Source organism: Rattus norvegicus, chromosome 14 (genome assembly GCF_021556685.1).
Source record: "Rattus norvegicus strain SHRSP/BbbUtx chromosome 14, alternate assembly SHRSP_T2T, whole genome shotgun sequence".
Lineage (NCBI taxonomy): Eukaryota > Metazoa > Chordata > Mammalia > Rodentia > Muridae > Rattus > Rattus norvegicus.
This window is the reverse complement of record NC_141547.1, coordinates 104,186,367-104,211,453: the sequence shown is the minus strand read 5'-3', so window position 1 is coordinate 104,211,453 and position 25,087 is coordinate 104,186,367. Positions and strand designations below refer to the sequence as shown.

Below are 25,087 nucleotides of genomic sequence, written 5' to 3'. Positions count from 1 at the left end.
CTTCATTCCAGTCCTCCTCTTCCTTCAAACTTTTCTCCCGCCCATCCTTCCTTCTTGTCCAATGACAGGCCTCCTTCTATCTTGTACCTGCCTCACCTGTGACATCATCCTACAAGTGGGTGAGAGGCTTTGCTGACTGAGAATTGAGATATCCAGCAGTTATCTTGGGGGCAGTGGGGTGTAGACCTAGGGGGGATAAAAGATACCCTTTATACTTTTACAACAATAGATGGCAAACCAACGTGGGGCAAGAGTCCACTGATAATCCTAAGAGTTGAGAGAAAGTTTTATTTTCTAAGGAAGAAGGGGCCAGCGCCATGTTGAATCATGTGATGGCCCAAGCCTGGGAACCTTTAACAAGGAAAAGGCCTAGTAGGTCCCCTGATGTGTGATAAGTAATGGCAGTTCATAGAGTTAGAGATTAAAAGCTGCTTTTTATGAAAGTTGTTTAGAAAGTCTTTCAGGATACTCCTATTCCTTTTAACACGGGCTCCACAGGAAATTTGGGTTGAAATCCTAGTTAGACAAGCTACTTCTTAATGACAAGTATAATTAAAAGTATTTTGGAAGAAAGATTTTTATCTTTGTGTTCTGAAAAGTGTGATTAGGCTCTGGAAACCTCACAGAGTCATACTGATCAGATTTGATAGAGGTAGACTGCCTGAAAAAATTGGTTCAGGAGAATCAAAGAAAAAGATATCTCAATTCTAAACTTTTGTCTTGAGTGTTGCATTTTACAGAGTGTGCCTACTTCGATTCCTGGTCTCAAGGACCTTCAGCTGGGTCCAGTCAGGACACATCCCACTACAGCATTTCTTCATTCTTCCTACCCCCTACCCCCAAGGATATCTCAATGTCCATGTACAGCTTGAAGAAGTTATGGAGTAGTGATCACCCCAGTTCCCTGGACTTTGGGGGACTGAAAGCAGTTATTCTAAGGTTGTTTTTATGAGGAATTTAGAAATGGTTGTAATTTAACAGGGAGGAATTAGCTAGATTGAGTTAAACAGTTATAATCTCATTTGGTAACTAAGCTAAAATCATATCTTTGCTTTGATATAGAATTTATTTATTAAAAGAGTTTAAAAGTACAAGGTTTAGAACCAGTCCTTCTATTGATGTCATTACGAACTTCTCAGTTGATTACACATGTGAGTTAAGGGCCAAATAGCAAATTCATGGCTCTGAGTTTGTGGGAGTACTTTCAAGATATTATTAAGATATAAAGACAACAGTACAGATTACCTTTAATAGATAGATGTCTTTCAAAAACATCAGAAATCCACAAAATTTGAGATTTAAAGTTTTTTATCTTTTGTTGAGACACATCTGCTCCTAACAGTTCCCCTTTGGTGGATTTAATCAAGACGTTGAGCGTCTCTACCTCCAAGTGAGGCAATACTTTGTGGCTAGACAGCTACTGGACAAAACTGCCTGTTTCATCTGCAGACTAATGCTGTCCAGAAAAGGACAAATAATGTAGAATAGTTGACTGATAAGCCCTGCTAAGACAGGGTGATCAGCCCTTCAAAATCTGCATTTCAACAGGCTGTCAGTTGATTTTGGGCCAGAAAGCTGAAGACTTGTGCTCACATGTTGCTAACAGGGGACTGTACTAGTAGAGATTTGTCTCTACAACCTCTCAGTTCTGGAAGCCATGTTAGGCTTCCTATGTGTATAGATATTTGGTCATTCTCAGATTTCGGATGGCATTGAAGACTGATTATAGTCTAATAGCCTATCTGGCTGTTAAACTCAGAATATATATATTTTATTGGATACTTATCAGATAGTATACAAGGTAGCCAAGATATAATATAGATTTTAAGCCTTTCTTAAGCTGGAATGGATAACTGAATGTTCTCTTTAACTGATAGAGTGTTGGACTGGGTATTAGATATATTTTATGCTTTTAATTACAAAACGATAACAGTTGTGCTTAGCTTATATTTGAGAGAAAAGTTTTTTTAATTAGATAAAACGATTAAATGTGGGATGATGTCACAGGTGAGGCAGATAGAAGGAGGCCTGTCATTGGACAAGAAGGAAGGATGGGCAGGGGAGAAGTGAAGGAAGAGGAGGAGACTGGAATGGAAAGGAGGAAGAAACAGGAGAGACAAGGAGAGAAGCCGTGGCAGGACAATATAGCAGGTGACGCTAAGATTCCATGCTGCACCTTTTCAGGTTGTTACGAATGTTTTTAAGGGATGGATGTGTAAGGCTTTGTATGTTTAAGTGGGCAATTATATCTTATCAGTTGGGCCAAAGGTGTTGTGTGTTCTTTCATGTGTAGATTTAAGTGTAATGGAGTGTGGGGCGGCTGGTCTGGGCCGCCATGGAGTTGGGATGTGTGTTTCTGGCATGGAAACCTGCCTTGGGAACTAACTAGGTAGGTAGAGAGATTGCTGATGGCTCAGAGAGAGGACTTCGGCAGTGTGATATGGGATGGAGCAGAGCAGGTAAGAGGCTTTGCTGACTGAGAATTAAGATATCCAGCAGCCATCTTGGGCACTGAGGTGCCAGGCCGAGCGGGATAAAAGACAACCTTACTTTTTAAATTTTTTATATTTTTACAACAACATTCCTTCCTTTCTTCCTTTCTTTCTTTCTTTCTTTCTTTCTTTCTTTCTTTCTTTCTTTCTTTCCTTTCTTTCTTTTCTTTCTTTCTTCCTTTCTTTCTTCCTTTCTTCCTTTCTTTCTTTCTTTCTTTCTTTCTTTTCTTTCTTTCCTTTCTTTCTTTCTTTCTTTCTTCCTTCCTTCCTTCCTTCCTTCCTTCCTTTCTTTCTTTCTTCCTTCCTTTCTTCTTCCTTCCTTTCTTCCTTCCTTCCTTCCTTTCTTTCTTTCTTTCTTTCTTCCTTCCTTCCTTCCTTCCTTTCTTCCTTTCTTTCCTCCTTTCTTTCCCTCTTGTCAGAACTCCATCCTGATAGTTTGCAATTCCATTAGCCCACTCCTGAATCTTAGCTATACGTATTCTACCCATGTCTGTGAATTCTCTAGTCCCATGGTGATGCACTCTGACACCGTGTCATGTCATGTTTATCCAACTGTTTTACTTCTAGTCAAAATCAAAAGTTTTTTCCCTCTCTATTCTCCCAGCAGGGCCTTCGCAGCCTAGAGAGAATGGAAGTGTCGGCCATCAGTTTCCACATCATCACCAACAACAAACATGCCAGGATCAGAACCTGCATTTTGTTACTTTGCCATTGTGTATAGTAGGGAGGAGAGACAGCTTGCTTTTCATTAGCTAGGCTGACCCCAGCCTTGGGAGCCCTGGGAAAAAAATATGCATTTTGACTGGAAGTAAACTGAGGAAACATGACATGGACTCAGAGATGGATTGTACTGCTGTCCCTGGGGTGTGATTTTTTAACAGACTGACTTTTGGCATTTGAGGAAAATCGCAACAAATCTCAGGACAGAATTTTCATAACTGTCCACTTGGCAGGGCTGATATGTGTCTTGAAGCAATGCTATTGTGCTGTTTCACAGACTCTGGCTTGTGCATACAAATGGCCTTGTTTCCTGAGGCCTGGAAATGTGAACTTTCTGTTTTTAATCTTGCTTCCATGTTTACTGCCTTTGTTTCTATAGCTCCTGATACAGTTGTCGGGACAATAGGTGTGGACCACCTGTCTTCTCAAAGGAGTTTGCATCACCCACGAATCTATTTCTGTGAAGAGACAGCATGACCGTAGCGACTCTTACAAAGGACAACATTTAATTGGGGCTGGCTTACAGTTTAGTCCATTATCATCATGGCAGGAAGCATGGCAGCATGCATTCAGACTTGGTGCTGGAGAAGGAGCTGAGAGGTCTACATCTGGATCTGCAGGCTGCAGAAAGAGAGCCCCTGGAGAATCTAAAACCTCAAACCACACCCCCAGTGACACACTCCCTCCAATAAAACCACCCATGCAAGGCCACCACACTTCCTAATCCTTTCAAATAGTGCCACTCCCTAAGCATTTAAATATATAAACTTACAGTATCCATTCTTATTCAAAATAACACAGAGATAAGCACCTATCTTTTAGGAGCACAGGCGGGCTTTTATTTGCCATAGGATGGAAGGAAAGACACTTGGGGACAGACAAGTCTGAGTCTCAGTCCAGCAATGAATGTGCAGGCCTTCAGCATTCCCATCAGTACTGTAAACAAACCTTTCTTTCAGAGATGTGCAGGCAGAACAACCTGTGTGCGGGAGATCTTGCCTTGTACTAAGGTCCTGAGCTAAATTAATTCTATTAACTCTATTTCCTCTTTGTATTGCATCTTCACTTAGGCATACATAGTGGGTGTGCTGGACGTGTGGATCCAGCTCAGGGAAGCTTTGTTAGGTAATTCTCAGGCATATTCTGTATTTTAAAGAGTAGCTAATAAGGGTGTGAGATGATACAAAGGTAAAACTATTTCTGTCTTGAGAACAGTCGTCTAAACCAAGAGTCTTCACACAAGACATGCTCAACGGTCTGTTAGTGCACCTTTGTCTTAACACCCTTGGCCCGACAGCCAGTGGTTTCCTGCTTTTCTCTTGTGTCTACACTTTAACAAAAGATGGGCAGAAGAGTTAGAGTGTTTGCTGGTTTCTGAGGGCCAGAAAATAGGCAATTGTGAGCTGCCTGTCCTGGGTGCTGAGAACTGATCTCTGGTCCTCTGAAAAAGCAGAGCATCTCTCTAGTCCCTAGAAGACCGTTCTTCAGTGTTGGAAATGCCTGAGAGGGAGGGAAGTGGGGGGTGGGGGTACGAGAGCCACAGGAGTAAGGATTGAACACAACATGCCATGTCTTATGCCTAGTGTCTCTGCCTACTCCTACATCTGCCTGCCTGATCCGGGACTGGGTTTCCTGCCCTGCTGCTCTTGGCCAGTGGAGGTTTTTAGGGTTAAGATTCAAATATCTCCCTTTCTTCCTCTTTATATTTACAGTAAAGAAGAGGAGAGGGCCTTGCTCCTTCTGGCCCAGAATCAAATGAAAGAACGAGGGAAACTAGATTCTATGCTTGGAAATCACATTTTCTTTATTGGGTCCATTTTTAAAATGCTGGAGTAGAGGGCTCTACTGGACTCCGGGCATTTCATCTGGACCTGGCTGAAGAGCCCAGGGCAGGCAGGCTGCTGGAATGCAGCTTGCTGGGACAGGGAAGTGCTCTAAATGTATGTGTGTGTCAGCGAGAGGGCATTAAGCAGCTACTTTCTGCAAGGTTGAAACGATTTCGAGTCATTTTCACAAGGAGAATTTTAAGTTCCTTTGCAGTATTTGCTTATTGCGTCTTATTTTATAGCACATGAGAGCCAATAGTTCCCTGGGTTCTTAGATTGGTACTGTGGTTAGACAAAACCAGCGTACTGGGAAAAACAGTTGACTCAACGGAAGTGAAACATTTAATTGTCCATTGCTAACCAGTGTGTTTGGGCAGGAGTGAAGGGTAGTTAGTAACCTGGCTACAGCAGCCTAGGAGCGCTCTAACCTTGGAAGGGAACTGAGTAGGAGACCTGCACCATATAGTGTCCTTTAACGGAGTTTTGATGGAAGACTTAGGTTATTTCTTTGTTTTCTCTTTGTTTTTTTTTTTTTGTTGTTGTTTGTTTGTTTGTTTGTTTTCCCCCAAGATCTTGCTCAGTACTCTGAGCTCTTACCCTTGTCCCAGGCTTTTCCTGTCTTTATCCCTTAACATGCTGATTAGCTCTTTTCACAAGTCCTGGAAGAACTACATTCCTATGCATCATCCACCCCAGTTCAGCCTCTGCTTTTCACCTCTGTTGTTTCTGCCTGAAAGGTTCCTCAATTTTGAATATTACCTATCCTCAGCCCTGTCTCTGAGGCTTACTTTGTCTCTGGACCTTCTGCATCCACCGGGTCACCAGTCTAAAGGTTTTTGAATGAGTGAGTTACTGATACCAGAAAAACTGTTGTGAGCATTAGTGTTAGCATCAGCTGGACACTTTGGAAAGGAACTTTGAAGCAGGGACTCTGAATTTAGACTCAGAGCCCTTAACACACAATGCATCCCCAATAATCTCGACTTTGAAGACAGTGGCTGCTACCCAGTGGAAGCAGAAGCATCGGAGAGTGACTACAGGCTACGGAGTGCCGCATTCTCTTGCTGGTTCTTGGGATGGCTCCACATGACCCCCAGGAGTTACGATGCCAATCCACTTCTTCCGGGACGCCTAGGGATCTTGCCAATGTGAACGGGCAAAGTTTAGGGTCCATTTGGCAGCTGACCTGCATGTGTTATACAGTACACGCTCTACGGAAAGGGCACTGCATTGTGTTCTATTTCCCCTGCAAGAGAGGCAGAGAGAGATATGTGAGGCCAACCAGAGAGAGGTTAAAGAGATGTGGGAGCCTTACAGCTGGGGATCATTAACAACAATCAAGACCAACATAAAAAGGCAGCGGGACTTCCCTCCCTCTTGGCCTTGGAAGCCATCTGGATAGGGGAAATTTGGTTTCAAGTCTGGTGAGAGAACTTTTTAGTACTCTGAGATTGTTGTTTTTTCAACTTCTCCATAAAAGTCCCTCAAAGCTTTAAAAATCTACCCCTAAGACAACCTTACCCCTTTAGGTTTTAGCAGATAATGATTGACAGAGGAATCTATGTACTTCCCTGTTTTTCAGAAATGATGAGGAAACCCACTTACTCTTTTCACGTGTCCTGAAAGCCATGGCCTGGATTATTCAAACCAGCCAAAATTTCTTCATTGCTATGTTGATGTGCTCCTCTGTAGGCCACAGCCAAAGAGGGACACAAGTCCCCACCTCAGCCAGAGCAAAGCTTTGGCTACAGTGAGGCCTGAAATGTTCAACCCTTCCCAGCAAGTAGAAGCAGAGACGGGCGAGGGGGTGTTGCAGTCAGTGTTACATTCTCCATCCTATAGATTTAGTACTGTTCTGTCTGATGTTACCTATATGCTGATGCCATCGGTGCTAAGTACTGTGATACTGGGCAAGCGGGCGAGCAAAGGAGGTAGGTCTCTGCAGATTACGGTCCCGAAGAAGCAAGCTCAGTTGCATGTTAGCTTGCAAGGCTTAATCCAGTCCTAGTGCTTCCTGCCGTAGATGTCTAACTGCGATGCCGCTATACTCTCACACTGCTTTCAGGAACGTTAAAGACTGTTCTTAGCAGTGGTCATGCCCTAAACTTATCCCTGTCAGACTTTCAATGACCTCAGTACTCATGCTTCCTTTTCTGGGCAGTGTTCCTCAGTAAAACACCCACCATACTTAGATGAAAGAGAGTTAAAAGGGTTTATCACTGACTGTCCTTAGATTCTTAATAGCCACCATAGTTCCTGGCCTCTGGAACTCATGCTATCTGTTCTACCTCACATAGAGAAAGTCATTGTGTAGCATTTTGAGCCTTAACAGTATTCCATCTTGTAGGAGTCTCTAGCCATTCTGGACATGTAGTGTTTTTGCTGAGGCTGTTATATCAGTGGGGGCCAGCAATATGTCTCCTTCATCTCCACACATCACTCAGCTCCTGGGCACAGTGCAGGCAACCAGCTGCTGTTTCTTGACATGGGAAGGGAAAGGATCTGATGCCTTTTTGCCTCTTAGACACTAGTGAATGCAGGGGACCACTCAGTTTCCTTGTATACTTTTCTTTTGAAGCTAGCACTGTACAATCAAGGGGCAAGACCAAGGTTCACCCCCTGGTTCTGCTGTTGATGTTCAGAATAACAGTGATGCTAGTTTGATAACGGAGCTGCAGGGCCAGGTTTTATTGTTTGTGTTTGTTTGTTTTTTTCCTTTCTGACTATGTTAAAAAAGCTGAAAGGAAAAATTAGGATTTTTATACTCAGGACCTTTGTGTATATTCCTGTCTCAAATGTTCCCTCCCTGTGATGGTCAGCTTGGGTGGTTCATATTATCCTGTCTCTGCTTAGATGCCACTCTGATGAGAGATGTTAGATCAACCTAGTGTAATATTTAGTAGCTGGTTTTCCTTCTGCTGGCTGTATAGTCTAGTTTGTTTTTGTACATCTGCCTTGGTCAGGTGGAGATGGGCAAACTCAGGAGGGAGTTTGTTTTATTCCCAGTTATTTAGGGCCTAAAAGAGTGCCAAGAATCTGGAGTCAGAAAGGGAATATACTATACAATATGAATAAAAATAGATTGTGAAGTTAGTGTGCCGATGCATTTTTGTAATCCAAATTCATGGAGGACAAGACAGGAGGATCAAGTTCCAGGCTATAGTGAGAAACATAAAATACCCTTGCCTATAAAAAATGTAAAATTTAAAATCTTCATAAAATAGAAAGTAAATATTACCAGTATTTATTCTTCCATCCCAAAATAAACAGTATTAACATTTTCTTGGAACTTTTTGAAGGAGAAAAGACTGTCAAGAAAAGCATTGATATAATTTGATATAGCACACACACGCACACACACACCACACACCACACACACACAACACTACACACCACACCACTCTACACACACACACACACACACACCACACCACACACACACAACACTACACACCACACCACACTACACACACAGCACACACACACACACACACACACACACACACACACACACATTCATTGCTGTGAACATGACTTATCAGCAAGTTCCTCTTCCCCTTCCACCCACCCCCTTCTTCTTCTCTTCTAGACAGGGTTTCTCTCTGTATGACTTGGGATTAAGTGTACTCTTCCGGCCTTCACAAGCACTCATATGCTTCTAGTGATTGCACTCAAATACGCACACCTGTGATTAAAATATTAAAATATAATATTTTTGTAACTACTGTGGATTTCACTATATACATACTTATACTCCTTTAATACTTATAAAAACCTCTTTTTTGATATGTTATTGTATCCATTTTGCATCCAAGGATATTGAAGCATTCAAGAAAAAAATTGAGATCTGAACCCAAATCATAGATACCACTCTCCTAACTATGAAACCCACAGTTCTCTAATTCTGTTACCTATTATCTATCTTTGTCCATCTGTCCATCTATCCATCCATCCAGGAAGACAGGTACCATCTAGTATCATATCTATCATTTATCACCTATCTGTGGTCTATTTGTCCATTATCTATCTACAACTATGTTATGTCTATGTTTGTTATCTATCTATGTCATCTATTTATCTACTTTTCATCTGTCTATAATCTCTTTCTATTTATCTATTATTAATCTATCATTTATCTGTCCATCATCTATCTATCTATCTATCTATCTATCTATCTATCTATCTATCTATCTATCATTTATCTAGTTTGTATTGACTCATGTTTCCAGTTCAAAAAGAGCCTTTATTTAGAAAAGCTGTATGGCATAGTGGAAAATTACGACACTGTCAGTTTGGAATTATTTAGTCCTAATCTATTTAATGGTTGGCTGACTTTTGTCAAATTACTTGACTTCTCAGTTTAGCTATGTCTGAGAGATCAGAACAGAAATACCAACTAGTTGCCCGTGGAGAGAGCCCACATGATTACACGTTGGATGCTTAGCCTAGTAAGTCTGGAGTGAAGAGAAGTTGATGGTATGGTCAGTACTTCTCTTGATCTTCGCAGCTAGCCTGGGAAGGACGTAAATCAGTATTATACAAAGGTGAGCTGCTTAGGAAAAAGGGATGACTGTACATAGAGTGACTTCCCAGGTCTGAATCTATGTGAACTCATAATTTGATGGGTGAGCGCTGTATTACATCATGGAACAAATGTCAAAAGTTTCTTTTCTTTTTTCATCCTCTCTCTGTAAGTTGCATAGTAAAAGTCACCCAAGGATAGACTGCAGTAAGAAGATAGGTGGCATATCTATCTGCCTTTCCGGTTGTCTTTATTCTATTTTACTAGTGAGCGATTTAATTTTACTTGCAGAATAACAGAGATGTTAATTGTCATGTCAGAGCTTTTACATGACAAGATACAGTTAGTTATTGAATAGATAAGGACAATTTCAATGCAGTGCAGTTATGGTTGAGGTAGCACAAGTGAACGGTGACATTTTTTATTTAACTCCTTATTACATTAAAAAAAATCAAGTCCTTATGTCTTTTCCTAAGAAATTATCAGCCATCAGTCTTTTGAACTGTGAGACTCATGAGTTAAATGTGCCTTCAGAATGTGCCTGAACAGTGACATGGTGAGATGTTCCCTTACACGAGGTTGCCCACGGTGCCCATTCAAGCTCAGGACATTCAGGCTTCAAGCTTCAAAGAGTAAATGATTGGGATATGAATGCATGAAAATTCTGTAAGGTAAACATGACAAATGGATTTTCTTCTGAATGGGAGACACTGGTCACAGGGAGGGTATGCGGTTATGGGGAGATACTCTTTGAAATGGCAATTGATTACTATTCCTGAAGATTTCAGAACTGAGACATATCAAGGAGTGTCTGAGCTATCACGTGGAGTTTAGCCTCATGCCACTAAGAATTTTCCTTGGCTATATTTATTTCCTTATCTCCCACATACCATTCAACATACACAACATGAGTTATAGGATTAAGCCTGTTCTTGTCTAGGAAGGACCAAGAAAAACCTGTGTATCTCCCCACTTGTGGTACCTTCCCTGTGACCTCACACCATCTTCTAGTGTGCTGTTTTTTTCATTAATGAAGGACTCAGTCTTCTCTTGGCTAGGGCCATCATGTCTTCTGGACCTCTTGCTAATCTGTTCCTGGTCTGGCATTCATTATTTGACTCCTTTTTCCAAGTCTTTAAATGTTTGAGAGTTCAGGGCTTTTGTCGTGGCCTTCACTTTGCATTCTATGTCTCTGTCTTAGATATGTCTAGTTTTGTCTAGTTATGATCTGTATTATAGACTTGCTGGTCTGTGACCTTTAACAGTAGATCTATGATGTATATTTGCCTTCAGTCTAACAAGTGTGATGAACTCCGTGGACAAACTAAGATTCAAATCCTGTACTCAACATTCCTTCACCTCGTTTCTTCAGTTTATTTCAAATGCAGCCTTCATCCTACATGCCAGCATTCATTTCCAAACATTCCCCAAACAGCCACTGTCAATTATTTGCTTACCCACTTCTCAGATACAATGTCTTGTTCTGGACGGCACTATTATAACCCTTTTGTAGACAATGATGGCCTTTGGATCAATAATCTCACAACCTCCCCTAAATTAATTTCCAGCCATTTTCCCCTCTCTCTTTATTCCTGTTCTAAAATTAAGAGTGAAAATCCCTATCACAGTCCAGAGCCCTGACTAAGGGAAGCCTGCTCATTCCTCAGTCCCAGACCCTTTTGCATCCTTCTTTCCTGGTTTAGAATCTTCACCTACTCTGTTCCTTCATTCTGGAATTCCCCATTCCTCACCATGTATTAGGTAATGGATTTTTCCCCCATTTTGTTTATTGATTTTATTTTATGTGGATTCAATTTTAATTAATTAATTAATTTGATTTACTTATTCTACATCCCACTCACTGCCTTCCTCCTGGCCACCCCCTCCCACAACCCTTCCCCCATCACCCTTCCTACTCTTCTGGGATGGTAGGGCTTCCCCTGGGTATCCCCCGACCCTGGTACACCAAGTCTCCGACAGGCTAGGTAGCCTAACTGGACTACCTAGACCCCACATACAGGCAACAGCTTTTGCTGTATTTGGAGCTTCCACTCCAGTTGCTCAGGAGCCACATATGTCTGCTACATATGTGTGGGGAGGACTAGGTCCAGTCAGTAGGTCTTTGGTTGGTGGTTCAGTCTCTGAGAGCCCCAAGGGTCCAAGTTAGTTGACTCTGTGGGTATTTCTGTGGAGTCCCTATCCCTGTCAGGACCCACAATCCTTCCTTTTGTTTTTCCATAAGTGTTCCCAGGTTCTAGCCACTGTTTGGCTGTGGGTGCCTTCATCTGTCTGTGTCGGTAGCTGTGTGAAGCCTCTCATAGGACAGTCATGCTAGATTTCTGTCTGCAAATAGAACAGTATCATTAATAGTGTCAGGGATTGGTGCTTGCCCATTGCACAGGTCTCAATTTGGGCCAGTTATTACTTGGCCACTCTCTCAGTCTTGGCTCCAACCCCTGTGCCTGCATTTCTTGTAGACATGATAAATTTTGGGCCAAAAGCTTTGTGGATAGGTCAGTGTCCCTATAGCTCCTTTGGGATTGCTGCCTAGGTACAGGAGTTTCCATATACCCAATTCTGTGAGTCACAGTTAAGGACATCCCCATTCTTGAGAACCTCCTTTATCTTTTTCTGGAAATGTCCCCTATTTCCTCACTCCTGTCAGTTGCAGACTTTCATTCATTCTCATGGCCATCTAGCCAAGAATTCAATTTTTAAAATTCATATTCTGTAGGTCAGCAAAGAAGTATTGGGTTTTATCATTAAACCACCACTTTACTTGCTCAAAAGAGCGTTGCCTGACTTCCAGGGCTTTCTGGTGTTGTATTTTATTCCACCCAGATACCCTCCTTCTCCAAATACGCATTAATGTGTTGATGGAGAAAAATATTAACTTATTTACTTTTTCCACATGCTACTGTGAAATTTACGATAGAGGCGACTTTATCTCCGCTTCCAACCTAGCTCCAATCACAGTTATTTCACCATAGAAGGTGCCCTGTGAAACTGATCAAAAGCCAGCCAGCCAGCCAGCCAGCAAGCAGGGAATTCTGTTACCGAAGTCAAAAATTCAGAAGGAATTTTTGCAAGCAGATATTCCATTATAAACTCTAGGATGAATACTTTACATTTTTTTTCCTTCTAAAGTGGGCAGCCTGAATATACTTTTCTTTTAATTAAATTATTTTTTCCTGGGCATGCTGTGATACTGTCTTTACTACAAAACTTCAGTCAGACAGGGGGAGTAATTCTGGTGAGAATAGATACCTAGTTTTGTAGATATTCTTTGCTTCTAAGGAAGAGTCTATTGTTTTTTTTAAATAAAAGTGAAAAATTTGCCAGCTATTATATTCCCAATTACTGAAGCATGTTTCTGACTTAAACCCACATGTCATCCTGAATTTAATTTAGTGATGTATTGAAGATAGTTGAAGGGTGTAATGTCTTGTGCTGGTATGGGTGTGCACACACCTAAGTAATTAGGAGTATAAATACTTGCTTTAAATAAAACTGCTATCTTTTTAACACTGGAGGAAGGTTTCCTGATTAAAAGTAGTGATATAACTGTTGTATCTTAAGGGCCTTTACTTGCTTCGTAGGCTGTGATGACACTTGGAAACCACTGCAGGAAGGGAAAAGAAGGCAAAATTCTCACGCCTAACAAAACTACCACAAAATTACATTTTCACATGTCTGAAGGAAATAAGAAAAAAAACAAACAAAAAAGAAAGCACAATGCTATTCATTTCTGACTTGGATTCTTCAGCAGCACAATAAAGGTGACTAATGAACAGGATTACATAACCATCTTCTGCAGCTTCTCCAGTAATTACCAGCGGGAGCCATTTGTGTAGAGTAGCATGTCGGGGGCTGGGTGACTGAAAAACACAGCAGTAAGAGGAGAAATACCAAGATGGAGACTCACTGAGAAAGCATTCCGAAGACCGGTGAGGAGAACAAAAGTTTCTGTGGAAAAGCAGCAGAAGACAGTGGTTTTGAAGAGACTGAACTGAGCCGAAGGATGTGGGGTAGACTGCTGGAGTCCATGGAGGATTGAGCGCACAAGTGGAATTTTGAATTGGATATACATATGAGAGGAATTGATTGAGGATACGGGAGTAGGATGTAGTATTTCAGAATTATAGCTATGAGGAAATGGACAGGGCCATTGTCCACAGGCAATGATGTACTGACCTGGCATAAGAATGAGCTCATCATGGCCATGGTTGACAGCTTGGAGTATTGCATCAGCCTCTGCAGGTCTTTCTCTTCCTTTCCTGTTTCCTTGTTGTAAGACGTCTCCCAACAATGTATCAGATGTTTTCCAGCCAAATGATTCGGCTCAACAAAACAAAACAAATCACATGGTAGAAAAGTAAGTGGTCTTGGAGTTAACCTTAAACTTGCTTGCACACATGCAGTTTTCTGAAACTGTCTCACACACACACACACACACACACACACACACACACACACACACACACCCGACATGCCCACAAAACATCCATGCATGCACATAGTCACACAACCAGAAACAATGGTTACAAGTAGATTTTGATTCAAATGGTGGGACTATAATTAGAGAAACAATCAATTTGTATAGCCAGAAAGTCTGAAATATGGAAAGAAGACTAGTTACCAGGAATGTGGCCATCAGGAATATAAGTCAGAAAGTCAGCAGTGAGGTGAATGATTAACCTGTAGGTTAGCCTGGGCTAGGTGGATAATTAACTTGTGGTTTAGCTTGGGCTGGGTAGCTTGTTAATTTGTGGCCCAGGGGCAAAACAAGCTCTAAGTAGGAATGCATGAATGTATGATCTCTACTTTTCCATAATTTTTGAACTAGCTGAAAATGTTTGATATTGGGAGATTGATTCAAATTCTCAGTTTTTTAGAGTAGTTTGAAATTTTTAGCACATATCTCTTAATAGTTATACCTGGGAAACGCACAAGAGGGAAGGAGCCACTATCCCTTCAGACAGATCCCTAGTTTGTCACAGGCCAGCACAGTATGTATGTATGTATGGCAGCCACACTGCTCTCTAAGCGTCATGGTGTGCACGGAGGTTAGAGGCGTATTCTCCATACTGAATACGCCTTTATCAAATCTATGAAAATATCAACATCATTTCCCTTCTCATTTCAGATATTTTGTTTTGAGTGTGGTGTAAATAGCAATCTCTCTCTCTCTCTCTCTCTCTCTCTCTCTCTCTCTCTCTCTCCATCTGTCTCTCTCTATCTCATAAAACATAATAGATAATTCAAAGCAGGAAGAAAGCACTAAGCTTTTAAAAATGATTTTAGGTTACTTATGGCAGAGATATTTTATACTAATAATCACGTGTTTAGATGGCTTAATACATCATATTGCTTTTGAAGGTGACTAAGTACTGTGATATCATTAGAGATACATGTTCTTCTTCAGAAGGCATAATGCTCAAAACTGTATATATAGATACATATATTTACATATAAATACTTTCTATACATTCATATTTTGTAAACAGCCATGTTTAACAGTAAGAACACAGAAACAAATACATTTGCCTTAATAAGTAAAAGAGAGCTTTGACTCTTAAAATTTCCCATGTACCCCAATAACATCTTGTCTCTTACTGGTAAAAATATGCCCACAGTATACTACACTTTATTAGTAATGCTAACTCTGGTATAGATGTCTTTAAAAATAATATAGAAGTTTTGGAATGGAATGAGATCCAGATGCAACCCTGTGGAGAAACTTAGAAAATAGTAAATAAAAGGGGTAAGCTTTTCAGTCTTATTTACCTGTCTGTGTCTAAAAAATGCACACATTTTAGGCCCTGTTATGATACTGTTACTGTTATGATAGTTACTGTTTTTATATTCACTAAAGGTTCAGATAAAGATCTATATGATATATGCAAATGTTCTGACCTGTTGGCATTGCTCTATTAAAGAGAAGAAAAGTAGTGAAAGAATTTTTCCTGAGAAAAGGGTGTTATATGCATATATAACCACTTTTGTTTTCCTGAAGGAAGGCTGTTATATGCATAGCAATTATAAATGAGCCCTGAGAAGCTGTGAGCTATATACAGCAGACAGTTGAGTAAATGTGGTCAATATTAAGATTGCCACAATTGACTCAAGTGGGTAAAATTGATTTCTTCAAGCCCATAACGCACTGTGAGTGTGCATTTAACCTAACCATATCCCTACAGTGGGGTTAGTAATCCTGTGCAACTCAGATTTTCTGCCTCTTATCCAGCTAATGGTGCAGAGTGTAGGAGTGACCCTGTTGTGTAAGAGCTCACGATGCACATGCATTCTGTAAAGATGCCTTTTAAATACTGAAGGAAAAAAAAAGCCTGAATCCTATTGGGGCTTTAGACTTTCAGATGAACTCACTGTTGTCCTTAGAAATGATCCTATGTGGTGTGTAATATGTAACCTGTACTATGTTGTATATAGTGTGTTTGGCAGTCAATCTTTCCCCCCTTGTTTTCTAGAATTGAGGAGGCACCGAAAGTCCCACAACCTCACTCTTTGTCACACTGGAAATTTGGCAGTTTATTGACTTTCTTTTCCCACTCCTGTTGACCTGTCATCTCTCTTGCTTCTGATTTCCTAATCACACTAGCTCCCATATGAGCTTCTGTCTGGCTATGGCTACATCCTGCTGAGCTTGTTGAAGTTACGTCATTTCTACGTCTAGTTTACCAATAGCTTCTCTAGTTTGGGTAAGAGCAGTGTTGATATTTTTAATTAGCCCCCTTCACACTGCAGCAAGTCACAGAATCACAGGGTGTTAGAGCTGAAGGAACCTTTGCATCCTAGCTTGGCATTCAGAAGCCCCTGGTCCCCTGGAAATACTGAGTTTGATTGGTATGGTTGTTTTTTAAGGCTATGTTTTAATGTGAACTTCTTTTAAAGAGGCATTATTCTTCTGGTTGCTATAGGCTCCTATATTCCCTAATTTTTCACAACTCCTGTTTGACATGTTGACGCAACCTGGCTAATCTCTAAAATAACTACTTAGACCTTGAATCCGTTAGGTTAAATTGTGGTAATTTTCCATTTTAAAATTTAGATTGTGGTTGACTGTTAAAAAGTCTCAATAGCTCTGTCATCTCAGTTCACAAATAAGTAGATGTTCAAACAATAACTCTTTTGTTCAAAATAACAAAGCTACATTTTGAGTAGTTTTTACTTGAAGTGCTTGGAGACTAATGTATTACATGTTTCAGAGTCCAGTTGACTGTGGTGACTTCTGCCTACAATCCCTGTAATTTAAAGGTAGGAAGATTGCTGTGAATTCAAGGCAAGCCTGGGCTACATAGTGAGCTCAAAGCCAAACTGCACTGTAATATGAGACTGTGCCTATAAACAAAACCAAAATTGAGCAAGAAAGATTCCATAGCTTTTCAAATATGTATATACTTGCCTGGATTTTATACTAGAAATTCCTGATTGGCCTAAACAGTTTAGTAAAATGAAATTATTCATGAGGACTTTAACTTTTGCAGTCTTGTCCCTAAGAATATATGTCTAAAAATAATTTATTTCATTTCTTTCCTGAGAGTAAGGCCTCATAGCTAGGATACTAATGGAAAGAATTAGGTGCTATTGTCCTACAAGAGGCCATAATTGAAGGAACAGAAGGGGAAAAGAGGAGGGTAGTATTAAAAGAGAAAGATAAAAAGAGGAAGATATGGGTGGAGAAGAAGAGGAAGAAGAGGAGGAGGAGGAAGAGGAAGGGGAAGTAGGAGGAGGAAGGGGAGGAGGAGGAGGAAGAGGAGGAGGAAGAGGAGGAGGGAGAGGAGGAGGAGGAAGAGGAGGAAGAGGAAGAGGAGGAGGAAGAGGAGGAGGAGGAAGAGGAGGAGGAGGAAGAGGAAGAGGAGGAGGAGGAGGAAGAGGGAGGAGGAGGAAGAGGAGGAGGAAGAGGAGGAGGAGGAGGAGGAGGAGGAAGAGGAGGAGGAGGAGGAAGAGGAGGAGGAGGAGGAGGAGGAGGAGGAGGAGGAGGAGGAGGAGAAGAAGAAGAAGAAGAAGAAGAAGAAGAAGAAGAAGAAGAAGAAGAAGAAGAAGAAGAAGAAGAAGAAGAAGAAGAAGAAGAAGAAAATTTCATTTCAAATGCTAGTAGGGAGTAGAAAGATTTACAGGGTTGACAATATTGGAACTCTGACTTGAACAGAACCAGAGACTCCTGGGAGTTGAGTGGAATTTTACTGAATGGCTTCTTGCTTTGCAGATGAACCACTTGTTTTTATGTGGATTAATAGTCATGAGAATCAATATGTTCTAAGTAATGTAATGTAAGTGAATTTTAACATTCTTGCATTTAACAGATTCTCAGAGTGAACCATATTTAATGATCAGCTCCAAATTGGAAATAGATATTTATTGCAAGGCTCTAAGTTATGAGTTCCCTTTGTAATTGAGTTGGGACAAAGATATGATTACAGTTTGTTCATTATATGCACTATGGCTTAAATAATGCCTCTGCAATGCATGCATGTATATGAAACCACATCTCTGTGTCTAATGAAAACAAACTTCTGTCCTTTTCATTCTGGGTATTGGGAAAATGGGTTCTCAGATTGATTCTGGCAGTTAATAAAAGTAAAGAGTTATAATATTGCATTTGCTCTAAAAATTAGAAGAAACAGAGCTATTTAATTACAAGTGACTCTTTCTCAGCTTTATATTCCTTTGCCAGTTGCACAATCAATAGGAATTATTTTCTTATCTTTCTAGTACTAAACATGCCAAGAAAACAATGGCCATGCCTAGTATTTTAACACTAATAATTTGCAGTTATGTTTTCAATGATAAAAGTTAACAGAGACTGCAATGGTTCATATGCCCCTAGAAGCTATCTTGCCTCTTTATTTTCTGAAAAATGCATGAGCTAAGCCTGGTATTATTCTGTTTTCAGAGATGCTGCTGTTGAGATTTGCTAAGACATTATATGCACTATCAGTGCCTGTCATGGAGGGGCTTGGGACACAGAAGATGGCCGGTGTACAGTTCTTAATGCTGCCTGTTTCAGCTGCTGCAAGTTCTTAGGCTCCAGAGAAATGGTCACCATGAGGCCATCTCAGACACCCACTGTCTTACTGTCCTGCTCCTGTGGGTCATGGCTCTCTGGCTTCCATTATCCAAAGAAATACTACATTATGAAAAAGGGACATGGAGAGATGTATGTGAGAACTGGTGGTACGATTGTCCAAAGGTGACATTCTCGATGACCTGCTGGAGAGAGACTCTGCCATTGTATTGTGGAATGTCAAGTCACACTGGCAAGAGAAACACCAGTTCACCGAACTACTTCTGTCTAGAAGGAGGCTCCGTTTTTGTTTCTCCGGATTCATATGTGGTTTCTTATTCACTTTGGTAAGGAGTTATCACTCCTCACTATTGAGGAATTAAGTTTCAACTTTTGGGATGGTGATACGAACACATTTGCATGAAGATGGCTCATTTAGAAAGAATATCCTTCAGGGTTTTCATATCAGCAGCTTCTCTCTCTCTCTCTCATAGTGGGAGGAGAATGGTTCTGCGATGGGCTGCTCACTGAAGGCTGAACATGACTTCCTTACTTGCCATCCTCCTCATTTCCAAAATAAGAGCTGTAAAGTGTCTGGAGGGCAGCGTTAGGTGAAGCCATGGGAGGGTCTGCTTTCCTTTGTCAGATAATCCACACTATTTTGTGTAATTTTTTTTATATTCGCACAAACTTAGTGTTTACAAGTGAATAATGAAAAAATTTTTATTGCTTGCTAAATTTTAACAACTGTTATCTACTTTACTACCATTGATACCAGCATTTAATTTGAGTGGAAACACAAGAGACAAAAATACATTAATTAGCTACATAAGATGGTCATGTAGAAAGTAATATTTGGACATCATGTGGACAAATAATTTATTTTTTTCTAGATGTCAAAAATGAGGATACTAGAACTTATGAAGAAAAAATGAAACTTAGTGGGCATTACAGGTTTGAAGTCAGAGAAATTGTTTGCTGATATTTCAAGAATGAGAGGTTAGGAGAGCCCTCATGAAGAACAGCTCTCAAAGGTTGTCTCCCTCTGGCCTCTTGGTAGTGATGAAACGACCTCGCTTGAGTCCACTACACTTTTTGATACTGAGGTGCCCGTGTAAGAAGTCCATTTTGTCTGTCACAGACCAATATTTTTTTAAAATACTCAGTGTTTTAGGTGCAATTCAGACTGTAATAGAGAGACTCACCCCTCAATGAAGTTGCAATCTGAAGGCAATCCACCCGTCAGTGGTACAATGTTCTGTGCATGGTGCCTTCCTGTAGCCCATCAGAGCAAGATTGCTTATGGTTTGGGGCCTATTTAGTGGAAATCTTGCCCTTAATTGTTTGCTTTGGGGCCAACTTGCAGAAGAGCAGTGTCTTTTCCCAACTATCTTTCTGATTTAATATATCCATTTACGTTGCCTTAGACCAAAACGTGTTTTCTTTCTGTTGTTCTTACACATGTTTGTATTGAGAAAGATGATCGTTTACCAATGCCTGTCAGGACCACAGATTCACTCAAGGGTAAACCCAAAGTGAAAAGTTTCCAATGAAGATACTGTGGTGAGTGAGACCATCAGCCCCCTGTACAGGCCTCCTGTCTTGCTCAGCCGAATCAAATGTTGGTGTTTCATTCCATGGTTCTTGAGCTAGGTCCCTGCATCATCTGGCATGGTACACAGACAGGATTTGTCATTTTATTCTCTGGGAGAATCCCCGTGAACGACCATGACCTGGATTTCTGGTCCCTGAGACTAAGCAGATAGATAGCTTATTTGTACCTATGGGAAGCTAAGGGCTATTGATGTTATTGGACAATGGGCTCCTTAATCAGAGCATTTTGAGATTATTTTTTGGCCTTGGCCATGGAACTAAATAAGTAGGCAAAAGAAGATTCATTTATATTAGTTCTTGCAACTCAAAAGGTAACTTTGAAACTATATGTTAGTTTCTATTATCTTTTCTTTAAAAAAAAACTTATACTTACAACATGGCAGTTTTCAAATAGAACATATACAAATACGCACAAACTTTCAAATAAAACACTCACGCGCGCACGCACACACACACACACACACACACACACACACACACATACACACACTAAAATCAGAGTGCAGGATGTGTCACAAAGAGACCTTTAGTAAGCCAGGCATGGTAGCACACAAGAACTAGGCAAACTGAGTACTAGGGAGGCTAAAGCAGGAGGATCCAGAGTTTGAGGTCACCCTGGATGTTTAAAAACTCTGTCTCATGATAAATGGACAATAATAACATCATCAAACAAGTAACTAGACCATTAGCATCCTATCCTATTATTTAGTCTATAGCATTGAGCTAACTTACACTTCTCATATTGTACATTCATAGATGATAGAATTTTGATATTTATTTGTTATATAGAGACAATAATAAGCTTTTTGTTGTGGTTCGCCCTGGAGTTATCTGGATTTTGATGCTAATTCTGCTGCCCCAAGGATGGCTGCTTAGTCACATACTCAGGACTCAGGTGACTTCACCAGACCCTTGTCCCCGTTTAATTTGTAAAATACAGGTGACGACCGGTACAGGATAGAATGAGACCTGTCATTGGACGAGAAGGAAGGATGGATGGGAGAAAAGTTTGAGGGAGAGGAGGAGAGAAGAGGGGACAGCAGAGTAGCCAGCCACGGGACAACATGGAGGCAGATGTTAAGATTCCATGCTGCATCTTTACAGGTTGTTATGAATGTTCTTAGGGGTGGATGTGTACAAGGCTTTGCATGTTTAGATGGTCAATTATATCTTATCAATTGGATCAAAGGTTATTGTGTTGTGTGTTCTTTCATGTAGCGATTTAAGTGTGACAGTGTGCGGTGGTTAGAGACACTGGGCCGCCACGGAATTGGGATGTGTGTTTCCGGCAAGATGTCTACCAGACACCTTGGTGCACTGTGAGGGGATCTAGTGGGGGGAGAAAGACAGCCCATTTAATATAATTTTACAACAACAAGCTTTAGATTGTTTTGCATATTTCACAATAGCAACTGATAGTTAATTTTTTTAAAAAAATGTCTTTTTTAAAGAAAAATCTGTGTGTTTTGCCTGAACGTATATGTGCAAGTATGTATGTGTACCACATGCATACAATACAATGTTCTTAGAGACCAGAGGAAGGCAGGTTTTGGTCCCCTAGGACTCAAGCCACAGATGGTATTGAGCTGCTGTCTTAAGTGGTTGGAACTGAACCTGAGTCAGCTGGAACTTCAGCCAGTGCTCTAACCACTGAGTGGTCTTTCTACCTCAACTGGCAGTCAATATTTCAAAGATATTTTAGCCAGCTGGAGAAATAGTTCAATAATCAGGAGCAGATACTGCTCTTGAAGAGGACCTGGATTCTGTTCCCAGCACTTACAAGATTGTTTCCAACCACGTATATCTCCAGTTCCAGGGGAATTGATGCCCTCTTCTGGCCGCTGCTGGTATTTCATGAACATGGTGCACATACATACTCAGGGACCCACAAGCTTAAAATATATAAATCTCAAACAATTATTTTAGCTTAGACATTAATTTTCTACTCTTATTTTTTCATATGCTAAAGTGTAGGGTTTTTTTTAAAGAAACTAAAAACACAAGTCTACCCCCCAGATATAAAGGAGTGATTTTCATGTACGTTAGGATATAGGCTTCAATTCTTCAATATAAGTAGTGATGATGTTAAATATTAAGTTTACTGGGTGCACTTATCCAGTGGTAGAAGCCATAACACTCGTTCTGTGTCAGTGTGTTTGTTTAACTGCTGGAGGTTATCCCAGTGGCAAGTTCATCCTTATTTGATAATAATGAAACATAAGTTTTATGTGTTTGCTTGAGTAAGATTGCCATCTGGTAAATAATATGTTTTGTGAGTGTTTATGACAATCATGGTTTAAGCCAAAATTGACTTATCATGATTGCTGCAAATAACACTTGAGTGTCCTAACTGGTTTGATTTTTTTTTTCTTTGTTGAATTGAGAAAATGTATTTTACGAAGCTTCCTGCATTTATTTTTAAAGTATTTCGTGGGTTTTAAAGCCTGAGTTTTCAAAAGCAATAATTACAGCTGATTACTCTCTCCATATAGTACTTTTGTGGGAAAGTAGAACAAAAAGAGATTGTTTATATAGCATCCTAGCATTGTGTGTATGTGAAATATGGAGATGTGTGTGTGTGTGTGTGTGTGTGTGTGTGTGTGTATACATTTTCAACAAGTTAAAAATCTATTACTTTATGAATTGAATATCTCTAAACATCTTTACTTTGGCAGAACACTATTAAGAAAATAAGGCCAGGATTGTATTATATGGTTAATTTTTTTTTTTTCGAATAGTGAGAGCATTAAAAGCACTTTTGGAAATGGCGAACCCATTATCTCTCCTTACAAATGAGCAATTGAACATAAACAGATTTTCTAGTTTACAGGGATTGATTTCGACATATTAGTCCAACCTGAAAAATCAAGTGATAGTCAATGACTGGTTCCTGAATGCCAATTAACACCCTGAATTGATTGCTTTGCACATACAAAAAAAAAAAAAGAAAAGAAAAAAGAAAAGAAAAGAAAAGAAAAAAGAAAAAAGAAGCTGAGGAAATAATTATTCAGATTAGAAGATTGGGGTGAGTCTAGAAAGGGGTGATAATTCGGTCAGCTCTGCTCATCAGACCGTGAGTGGATCATTTCCATTGTGCTTCAGGTGAATGCTGTGTGTGCCACTTGGCTGCACCATCTCTCTGGCTTTCAGTAGTGTACACTGAAAGCATGGCTAAAGGGATCCAAGATTATACTCAGACCTACACAGAGCCATGCCCTGTTACTCAAAATGTCCTTTATATGTAATAAAACACTAAAATGTGTTCATTAAGCCAGCCTTCATAAAAATGTGCTCAACACCTGTAGATGCTTCTCAAGGGTGTTTATTTTCATCCCTTTAGGGTGTTGCGTCCCTCAGTTCTCCTCCCAGACACACGGTGGGATGACAAACCTGTGCTTTTCATCGCTAGCCGTACACACAGTTTTGCTCCCAGTACTGAGCTGATGGTTCTTCCACAGTCTTTAGAGTCCGCTCCTCTCTCTCGTGTGTGCCCCCTTCAGGATGACTGTGAGTGGGCTGCCTCAGTGCGACAGGAGTAAATGCTAATTTGCATGCGGCCGACTCCACACTGCCCACATCAGAATGCCCCGCAGGACAACCCATGGTGTTCAGGAACGCATACTTAGGTAGCAAATGATAAAAGAGGCACAGGTTTGGGTTCCTGACGGGTAAAGCCGTGGTACTCATGAAGGTGAGAGCAGCCAGGAGGCTTCTACCCTTTACCCTGGAAGGATGACTGCTGTCCGTCTTCCTGTCAGTTACTTACATGGACGCTTTTAGGCACAATTCAATGTATCATGACACTTCCAAGTTTTTCCTTTGATCTCTCTCTCTCCACGCATGCGTGCGTGCGTGCATGCGTGCGTGCATGTGTGTGTGTATGTGTGTGTGTGCGGGTGTGTGTGTGTTTTCACTGTGGCAGAAGAGCACACAGGCATACAACTTAGAGTTCTCCTGCCTAACCTTCCTGGAAGCTGAGATTGGGGTGTTTAGAAAGGATGACTTTTGTCTCAAACATTGTTAAGAGACCATGAATCCATCCGTATATATGTGTTATATTCTTAAATTCCCAAGAATTGTCAATAAGCATCAAGATCTTAACATTATTGATTAAACTGATGCATGAATTTTACTTATTGGCTCCACACTAGAGAAATAAATAAAGGAACCACGTGTTGGTGTTCACACCTTCAATCCCAGTACTTGGGAAACAGAGACAGGAAAGTCTCCGTGAGTTTTAGGCTAACCTGGTCTATATAGCAAGTTGCAAGCCAGCCAAGACTACAAAGTGAGACTGTATCTAAAAACAGTCAAACAAATAGGGAGAGGAGGGGGAAGAAAATCAGATGTGCACAAAGTGATAAGATTTTCTGTTTTCAAAAAGGTGATACAATTATGTGAAATGTTAAAAATACATGCCAAGGTTTCAATCTTTATTTATTAAAACCTCCAGTCTAATATACTAGTCTTTTAAAGTTTTCTATTTATGTTACTTTTCCAAAGAGTCTTTTATTTGTTCGTTTGGAAACTGAAATTGAACCAGGATCTTGTGTGTGTGTGTGTGTGTGTGTGTGTGTGTGTGTGTGTGTGTGTGTGTACGCATGAGCACACACACACTTAGGTCTAACAATTACGTTCATATTTACTAATTTTCCAGATTTTTGCTAGGTTTTCTGTTGGAAATATTAGGGAAATTCTAACTGTGCCTTTAAGTACATGCAGGGCACTAATAGTATTTCCAAAGAAACCCATCATTTCTTTTTTTGGGGGGGGGTTTCTTTCTTTCTTTTTTTTTTACATTTTATTTTTTATTAACTTGAGTATTTCTTATATACATTTCCAGTGTTATTCCCTTTCCCGGTATCCGGGCAAACATCCCCCTCCCCCC

At 40.4% G+C, this 25,087-nt stretch overlaps 1 protein-coding gene and 1 long non-coding RNA gene across 5 annotated transcripts in view; one reads left to right on the top strand and one right to left on the bottom strand.

The window, feature by feature from the left end:
• The window catches only part of LOC148001494 (uncharacterized), a 31,226-nt gene extending 17,331 nt beyond the window's left edge, over positions 1-13,895 (bottom strand). Inside the window, exon 1 of the long non-coding RNA XR_015637206.1 lies at positions 13,755-13,895. This is a non-coding gene — a long non-coding RNA (uncharacterized LOC148001494). The remainder of the gene's footprint in view (positions 1-13,754) is intronic.
• The window catches only part of LOC100909672 (uncharacterized), a 550,676-nt gene that overhangs the window by 165,152 nt on the left and 360,437 nt on the right, over positions 1-25,087 (top strand). The gene's annotated exons all lie outside the window — the stretch shown is intronic.